Raw genomic sequence first — 10,167 nt, 5'->3', positions numbered from 1 at the left:
GGAGATGAACCTTACCTTGTATCCTTCCCTTTGTTGTTCATGTACCCTGTGGATCATGTGTGTTTGATTGTCTAGTGGATGTGTGATTGGACTTGTTCTTGAGTGTTTCCCCTTGTGATTTCTCTCTGTTCTTCCCCGTGTTCTTCGTGTTCTTAGTTGGGATCCTCTCCTTTCGTGAAAGATCGGCCGTATATGGTTCCACACTACATCACGAAGGTCTACAAAGAACTACTCACGCATCATCAGAGAGGCACCAATGGAAGTGGTGAACCCCTCTGTGATGGTGTCTAGATTGGATCTGGTGGTTCTGGACTCTGCGGTGGCTGGAATTGATTTTCGTCGACTCCCCTAGGGTTTCTAGAATATTGGGGTATCTATAGAGCAAAGAGTCGGTTCAGGGGGCACCCGAGGTGGGCACAACCCACTAGGGCGCGCCTGGGCCTTCTGGTGTGCCCTGGTTGGTTGTGCTCCCCTCGGAGCACCCCCCAGGCGCTTCTTCGGCCCACTGGATGTCTTCTGGTCCAAAAAATCTCCAAAACATTTCGCTCCGTTTGGTATTGATTTCCTGCAATGTAAAAAACATGCAGAAAACAGCAACTGGCACTTGGCACTATGGCAATAGGTTAGTACCGAAAAATGATACAAAAGACTATAAAATGATTATAAAACATCCAAGAATGAGAATATAACAGCATGGAACTATAAAAAATTATAGATACGTTGGAGAAGTATTACAGGCTCCCCCCGGACAAGAACCCATAGAATCTTGGGTCGACTGCATCAGCGATCTCTCGGACGCCATCCATGGGGAGATCATCGTGCTTCTCCCCACCAAGGATTGCTGCCGCACCCAAGTCCTCTCAACTCGTTGGCGCCCTCTATGGCGTGCCATGCCCCTTAATCTCAACTGTCGTCAGCTATTCGTCTTTCATGGTTTTGAACTCCTCAGAGCCATCATCTCCTCCCACCAGGGCTCCATTCAACGCCTTTGCATCTCGACACGCTACCTGCTGTCCATAAACTACACGGTGGATGCCTGGCTGACATCCCCTGAATTCGAAAAACTCCAACAGTTTGAGTTCTACCATTACCATGAAAGTTTGATTCCATGAACCAAACACCAAGAATTTGTGCCCACACCACGGTTGTCCATCTCGTGGTTTTCCTCCTCTCTCCACACCACCAACTTTGCCCGGTGCCATCTACCAGACGATCTGGTACAAATACTTCGTCTCCTACTACTAAAAAAACCTTCGCTTGTGGTGGTTAATCTGTCGGAGGCCTCACTACACAGCATCATCCACTCCAGTAGCCTTGCCCTGGAGCACTTGCTGATTGTTTTGGGAATAGAAATCTGTATCAGTTGTCTCCAAATAAAGTCGCCTCTTAAAAGCATTGGAATTGGTTTTGAAGGACAGCAGCTCATCATCGAAGATGCCCCTTCACTTCAAAGGTTGCTCCTTCATTATTGTTATATACCTTCGCAAATAATTTTCATCTCTGCGCCCAAACTGGAGACCTTGGGTGTAATTCATGATACATTTAATGATCTCAAGTTGGTGTTTGGCTCCACACTTATTCAGGTACTGTATATTATCATCTACACATTTGTAGTCTTAAGCTGCATTTTTCATTTGTGCGCATAATTTTTATATCATCTTGGAGTACACTTTGGGGTACTAATATTATTTTATATGCTCAATGAAGAGTTCGTCCATGGATAGCCTATCAATGTTGCTGGATTCTGTCAAGATCTTATATATCGGAATGTTTAGTTATGATCTGAACATAATTATTGGCTTGTTGCGATGCTTTCCATGTCTGGAGAATTTATATATAAAGGTGATGATTTCATGCACATTGAAAGCCTGTATATATTGTACTAGACTTAACCATTGAGCTATCAGTCTTTCGACATATTCTTTTTTTAGACCTTAACTGTTTTCAATCTTCATGTCTACTTAGGCACTAACACATGGAGAAACACATATAACCAATCGGTTGCGTAATAAGCACTGGGATTTTCTCAGTTCTCATGACATTCGTTTGAGGACAATAACGATGGAAGGATATGCATCCAACCAGGCAAACAGAAGCATTGTCACATTCTTCCTATTGAATGCGAGGTTACTATTGTCCATGAGGCCTAAGTTTTTCAACAAGAAATTTCTCACAGATGGACATGTTGAACAGCAAATAAAGAAGTTTCAGGTGGACAAATGGGCTTCTGAACGTGCTGAGCTTCTATTTATAACGACTTGTGGTCATGTTCCAATAATTTCTTTGGCACATGATGTTGATTTTATGGGTCAGACCAATCCATTTGTTTGTGACTGCCAAAAACAGTGGTTGGGTTAGATGTTATTGCCATAATCAATCAGGGTTTTTGTCTAAATTTGATGAACAATTAACCCTTGGGCTTTTGTACCGTTTGTAAGCTTGAGTTATATGTTGTTGCCCTCATACTCCCCTCTACCTGCCACAACACTGCCGCATCTTCCATGCCTCGTGTTCGTTCCCGTCCAAGGCCTCGCCGTCGTTCTCTGCCTTGGTTCGCTCGCTGTGCCTGCCACCGTCTAGCGTTGTCAACATGGTCAACGACCGAGAGGAATCAGGAGATGACTGTACGTGGAGAGGCTGCCAGTAGGGACCCACCAGTGTCATGGAATTATGCAAGAAGGTGCTTCATTATTACAAGCCAAAAAAATACTTCCTCCTAATTGTTTGACATCTAGGTCCCACGCCATTGTCAATGTAGTCAATACGAGAAAATTACACAACGAGCGGCTAACACCAGGGTCCCAGCAACTCGCCCAGTTGTTCTTTATTTTTAGAGACGGAGCTCAACTGCATGCTGTGCGGGGGTTGTGGCCCGTCTAGCCCATGCTTTTATTTAAGCACATGATGAGGCCAGATGATATCTTTTTTCTATCTGAAAATGGCTTAGCCTAGTTCTATTTTTTGGGAGAATACCCAACCGAGGCCTACTTGATTTTCTCAGCCCTACTGGGCTCCAAATCTTTCAAGACGAGGAGGGATGTATTCCGCTTCCCCAGAAAATGAGCTATAAGTAGTTAGAAATGGGCTGTAAATTTTTAAACCAAAGCCAACCGACAATTACTTCAAATTTCATTTTTTGGATTTCAAGTTTAAATTTCATTCATTTTTTTGCGGAGAAAATTTCTTTATATTTTATTTTGATATAATTTTTTTAAATTATTTTTAACATGAATCAAAGTTTCGTGATTAAAAGAGTTTGGACCCCATCGAAATATGCAAAATTTCATTGAATTTTTTGGTAGTGGCCAGAATATGGTTTGTAATGCTAATAAAAAGAATATGGGCTTCAAAATATCCTTAAGATTATTAAATGGGCTGTAAATTATTGAAAATAATGGCAAATGGACTGTATGCTATTTTACTCAGATTGGAGGCTGTGGGCCTAATAGGTTGACGATGATGCTGTCCTAAAAAAAATTGACACGTACGCAAGGCTTTGTCAACTTAGTCAATACAGAGCAGTGACTGTTGGATGTCCATCCAATGGCCGTCATGCTTCTTCAATATGTAATCTTCCTACTCCAACCGCCCAAACCAGCGCCGGCTGGACTGCATACTCCCTCCTCTCGTGGCCGGCTGTGCTGCCGCCAGGCCATCCCTCTACCCATCTGCACCTCCTGTTATTTTCCAGCGACGTCGGCCTCACTCCGCAACCGACTAGTCAGCCCTCGTACTCCCCTCAGCGTGGGCATCCACTGCTGTGGCTTCCCCGGCTCCGGGTCGTTCCCTTCCTGGGCCTCGCCGTCGTCCACCGCATTGGTTCTCTCAGCGTGGCATGGTCAACATGGTCAACAAACAACAGCCATCGGAAGAGGGATGTAAGTGGAGAGGTTGACAATAGGGACCCACACATTATGTGACAAAAATGATTGCTCATGCTGACAGCTGGGACCCATCGACTGTATCTTCGCATGGAAGGAAGTGCCTCCTTGTTATGCGAAAAAAACTATTCCTCCCGATGACAGTTGGCACCCGGCAGATTTGGTGGCTGACTTGTGGGCCTACTAAGCTGACCCGTACGCAGGGCTTTGTCAACTTAATTAACAAATGATTCTAGCAGCTGCACCGTTGGATGTTAATCCAACAGCCGTGCTGCTTCTTCAACCTCTGATCTTGCTCCTGTCTCCCGTGGGCGGCAGTGCTGCCGCGCACCCGAACCAGTCAAGTTTCCCACTCCTCTCCATCTGCGACTCCACTGCCGCGTCTTCCCCATCTCCGCGTCATTCTAGTCCGGGGCCTCGCCTCGTCCACCGTCCTTGGTGCGCTCAGCACGGTGTGGTTAACATGGTCAACAAACGGGAGTCATCGAAAGGTGACTGTACGTGGAGAGGCTGACAGTGGGGACGCACCACGCCCATGGACGCATGCATGCAACTGCATCCTTCTTACCCTAAAAAGAATGTTTTCTCCCCCTGGGCTGATAGTGGGGACGCACCACGCCCATGGACGCATGCATGCAACTACATCCTCTTTACCCTGAAAAATAATGTTTTCTCCCCCTGACAGCTGGGACCCACTAGCTACATCTTCGCTTGCAAGGAAGTGCGTCCTTATTACGGGCAAAAAAATGGTTCCTTCCCCTCACAACTGGGACCCACCAGCTACATCTTTGCACACAAGGAAGTGCCTCCCTATCCTCCCTGGTAGCCGGTACCCACCCGGTCGAACCGTACGTACGGTTGTCTCTCTAGTAGCTAACGTGTATGTACATACTGGCCAAGCAAGGAGCGACACGTGTGACATAGCAGTTGAGGCAGTCCTGTATAAATCATGTACACGTACATACAACCACGCAACAAGAAACTAAGTACAGCTACGTACGTACATACAAGCAGGGTCTCGAACGCGTACATCGATGGCGTCCTGTTCATCGGTAGCCAACCGACTGGGTCGGAATGGAGAAACAACGTCCTATTCATCGGGAGGCAACAGACTGGGTAAAAATGCCTCGTGATCATCGGGAGCCGACCGGCTTGGACAGATCAGCCGAAACGGGGTTTGGCGTACCGCAGTACGGAGGAAACGACTTTCTGTTCGACCGGTTATGGTTGAAACTGGATCCTGTTCATCAGGAGTGGTCTGGCGTACCACAAAACAGAGGAAACAAACTTGTTTTCAAGCTCCTACAGTCGAAACGGGGTGGTGTTGACCGGGAGGGGTGTGGCGTATCGCAAAACGGAGGAAACGGACTTGTGTTGGAGCTCCTACGGTCGAAACGATGTCCTATTCATCGGGAGGGGTGTGGCGTACCGCAAAACGGGACTCTACGGGCTACTATTCATCCACCGTTTACTGCCTCGCTCCAGACTCCATGGGCTACTGTTCATCCAATGTCGACTTCCTCCAGCCTCCACCTGCTACTGTTCACCCACCGTCGACTTCCTCCTGCCTCCACCAGCTATTATTCATCCACGGGGTCCTGTTCATCCAGCCTCCACTGGCTACTGTTCAACCAGCCCTCCGCGGGGTCCTATTCATCCAACCCCAACCGGCTCGATAGGGTGGTGTGTGGTGGCCTTCTCTCGATCGAGGTTTTGTTCATCCAGCGGCAACGACCTCTACTACCACGGGGTCCTGTTCATCCAACCCCACTGGCCGGGAACTGTTCATCCAACCCACAACAACAGTCATTGTTCTTCGGGAGGCAGGTTCGATCAGCTTCAGTTAGCAGCAGTTGCAAAGGAATCGCTCGGTTTCAGTTAACAGCCAAGGGATCGATCTCTCAGGTTCAGTAACATAGCTAGTGCAATCGCTTGGGTTCAATAAGCGAATGCCTCGCTCGTGTTCCGTTAGAGCCCAACGCATCGCACACGCGTGCGTACATGTACGAGAGAAACACATAAACCTTCATGCATCGCTCGGCCCCGACCACCCACCGTAACCGGGAACTCCTTGATATTTTCCTCGCCCTCACTTCTACCATGATTTTTTCCATCATCGACGGCCCAAAGAATGTCATGCAGGTGCGTCCCTGGCCCACCCAGGACAAAAAGCCCATTTTGTGTAATTATTTTTGTCATAGAACTTGGAGCCCACCACATCTCTGATGATATGTGGTTTTGTCACAATTATTGTCATAGAACTGTCGTAAGCATGATAGGAAAAAAATTCGTTCGGACCAAAATGGCACGGATGTGTCTTTTTTTTGTAGTGTGGAGAGAACTGTCTCTGGTGCTTCTTCGTCGGGAGTGGGTGTCCATTCTACAATGAACTCTGCCAATGCCCTACTCTAAATGGTGGAGGTGCTCTCATACTTTAAGCGAAAGCTTGATAGCTCTAGTGCTCACTCGACTACAACAACGGCTCTTGCGGTTTAGGCGCGACTAAGGTGGGAGCAGAGGAAAGGTAAGTTTTCAGGTCTTGCAGCGATGCTTCTGCTTCCGGGGTACACTTCATTGGGCTAGCTTTTTTCAAGATTTCAAAGAAAGGCAAGGCACGCTCAGCAGACTTGGACATGAACCTACTCAGTGCAGCAATCCATCCGGTCAAACGCCTTACGTCCTTGACAGTCTTGGGAGCTTGTATTTGCTCAATTACCCTAGTCTTGTCGGGGTTGGCCTCTATTCCCCGTTGGGACACAAAGAAACCAAGGAGCTTGCCGGATGGATACCAAACACACATTTCTCGGGGTTTAGCTTCAAATTGGTCTTGCGCAAGTTTGCAAAGGTCTCCTCCAGGTCTTGGATGAGTGTTAATCTATCCCTGGTCTTGACCACTATATCATCCATATAAGCTTTTATGTTTCTGTGCAGCTGGGGTTCGAAACCAATTTGTACTGCTCTTGTGAAAGTGGATCCGGCGCTCTTTAACCCGAAAGGCATACGTACAAAGCAGTACATGCCACATGGAGTTACGAATGCGGTCTTCTCCTCATCTTCTTTGGCCATAAATATCTGATGGTAGCCGGAGTACGCATCGAAGAAGGATAGCAAATCACATCCGGAAGTGGAATCAACAATTTGATCAATGCGCGGCAGGGGGAAAGGGTCTTTTGGACAAGCTGTGTTCAAGTCGGTGAAGTTAATGCAAAGCCTCCATTTCCCGTTTGCCTTGCGTACTACCACTGGATTCGCTAACTAGGTTGGATGCAACACCCCTCTGCCCAAACCAGCCGCTTCAAGTTTCTTAATTTCCTTGGCAATAAACTGTTGCCGCTCTAAAGCTTGCTTTCTAACCTTCTGCCTGAAGGGCCGAGCGTGAGGGCAGACAGCAAGGTGGTGCTCTATTACCTCCGTGGGAACACCGGGGATGTTAGATGGTTTCCAAGCAAACACATCGACATTCGCCCACTGGAAGGCAATGAGCGCGCTTTCCTATTTGTCATCAAGGGTAGCACTGATGGTGAATGTACCGTCAGTGCCATCCTGCCTTGCCGGGACCCTTTTCACTGCAGGTGAAGCGACCTTGGGTCTCTTGCTAGTGGAACTCTCCGGCAGGTCATCATCAGGCACAACACACTCCGAAGAGGCGCGCTTCCTGGAGTCCTTGCCGGCATCCCTGCTAGCCTTCTTTCCCTTCTTTGTCTCCTTGGCGGGAGCTGGGTTTCTGTGGCCTCAACTGCTACCGCATCCCGATACGTCTTTTCCACACATATAATTGCATCTTTCTTATCAGACGGAATGGAAATGATCCCCATCGGCCCTGGCATCTTCAAAGTGTTGTAGGCATAGTGGGATACCGCCATGAATATTGCCAGAGCTGGTCAACCAAGAATTCCATTATAAGGCAAAGGAAGTTCGACAACCTCAAACACGACTCTCTTAGTCCGATAATTCAGTTCCCCACCAAATGTCACGGGCTCCTACAGGGTTTGATTCCTTGGAATGTACCAGTAGGCTTGAGCTCATCATCAGGGATCTGCAGCTTGCCAACCACTTTATGGGAGATTAAGTTCAGCCTAGCCCCACCGTCAACTAGCATCTTTGTTACTTTGAGGTTGTGGATTGTTGGGGAGACCAACAATGGCAAACTCCCAACCACAGTGGTGTGGTCAAGGTGATTCTCCTCATCAAAGATGATAGGCGTGCAGGACCATTTAAGTGGCCTTTGAGAGTGTGCAGCGGGCTCCACGCCAATGACCTCACGCGCTCACTGCTTGAGCCGCCGATGAGAGGAGTGCAAAGATACACCCCTGTCAATGCACATGGCTTTGGTTGCCTTTTGGAATTCTTGTTCCCTGGTTTCTTCTTCTTCCTCTTCATCACTCCCGACATGTCGTTCTTTCTTTTCACAACCTCTAGTGGGTTTTTCCCTCTGTTGTGGGGCCATGCTGCGACGGCTTCCTCTACGAGCACGACTTTTCCCGCCAGCACCCTCTTGGCCTCTCTCCCTGTCACGCTTCTCATACTCAGCCTTTTGTTTCTTAACAAGATGCTCAAATTTGTGGCACTCTTGGAGATCATGGCCTTTGGTGCGGTGGATCATGCAGTATGGTCCGTCAGATTGCCCGGCTTTCTCTACTGTCGTGGCCTCCCGGCAATCAGCGCACGTGGCAGCTCCCTGTCGGGGCTCTCGATTTTAGTCTTCTTGCCGGTACTAAGATCACCAGAGCTCTCAACGGCCAACGCTGCTTTAACTTTGCATTTCCTATTGCGGCTCTAATTTCTCCTCCTTGGGTTGGCGGCACCGTCATCATCATCTGAATCAATCTCGATGCCAGCCTTCTCTTCGTGGAGTCGCCTTCCTTCTTCAGCCCGAGCACACTTATCCGCCAAGGTGTACAACTTGTTGACGGTCTTGGGGAGCTGGACATTCATTTTGGCTCGCATCCTCCTGTTGCGCACATTCGAATGGAACGTTGCAATCACGACTCCTGGGTGTATCTATGGAATGTTACGGTGTACTCGACTGAACCTCTGTATATACTTTCGCAGATCCTCCCCTTCCTTCTACGGAAGGACTTGCAAGTCACTGGGATGTCCAGGCTCTTGGTGGCCACCTGTGAAGGCACCAACCAACTCATTGAACAAGTCAGCGCATGATGAGATAGAGTTTTCCGGCAGGTGCATCAGCCATGATCTCACATTTGGCTTGAGCGCAAAAGGGAAATAGTTGGCAAGCACCTTCTGATCTCTGCCCCCGTCGGCTTGACGACAATCGTGTAGATGCCCAGAAACTCTGTCGGGTTTAACTTCCCGTCGTATTTCTCTGGCAGTTCAGGCTTGAAGGCTCGGGCAGATGGCTAGCGGACCTGCCACAGCTCACGAGTGAAGGCAGGGCACCCAACCTCGTAAGGGAGGTACCCGCCGACACTGGGCGCGGGTTTGTAAACGTTTGGGCCATTGCGTCTGTTGGAATGACGGTGTGCCTCCCGGCGTCGCTCAATGGTGATGCGTGCGTCTTCCTTCTATCGGGCTTCCAGTACCCGCCGCTGATCTCAACGGTTTTGTGGGTCGGACGAAGCCATCAATGTTTGGTCGGGCTCATCGACTCATTGAGCTCGCTGAGGCTGCCACTGGGCCTGCTGCCGCGGAGGGGATTGCACCATTGGTGTAGCCCCCTCGACACAACAACGTCTCAGGCCGCCATCGCCGTTCGCCGGCATCCCGACGGCTCCGCATGTCACTACAAAAAAAGACACATCTGTGACATTTTGGGCCGAGCGAATTTTTTTCTATCATGCTTATGACACTTCTATCACGATAATTGTGACAAAACCCAGTATCATCATAAATGTGGTGGGCTCCTACTTCTATGACAAAAAAACATGACAGAAAATGGGCTCTTCATCCTGGGTGGGCCGGAGACGCAGCTGCTTGACATTCTGGGCCGTCCATGATGGAAAAAACCATGGTAGAAGCGAGGGTGAGGAAAATATCGGGGAGTTCCCGGTTACAGTGGGTGGTCGGGGCAGAGCGATGCACGGAGGTTTGCACGTTTCACTCATACACGTACGCGCGTGTGTGCGAGGCGTTGCGTTCTAACTGAACCCGAGCGGGGCGTTGGGCTCTAACTAAACCCGAGCGATTGCACTAGCTACGTTACTGAACCCTGATCGATCCCTTGCTGTTAACTGAACCCGAGTGATTCCTTCGCTACTGCTACTAACTGAAGCCGATCGAACCTACTGCCTCCTTCCCTTGATGAACAGTGAGCGTTGTTCGTGGG

This window comes from Triticum aestivum, chromosome 4D (assembly GCF_018294505.1).
Source record: "Triticum aestivum cultivar Chinese Spring chromosome 4D, IWGSC CS RefSeq v2.1, whole genome shotgun sequence".
In the NCBI taxonomy this organism is placed as follows: Eukaryota; Viridiplantae; Streptophyta; class Magnoliopsida; order Poales; family Poaceae; genus Triticum; species Triticum aestivum.
This window is presented reverse-complemented; position numbering follows the sequence as displayed.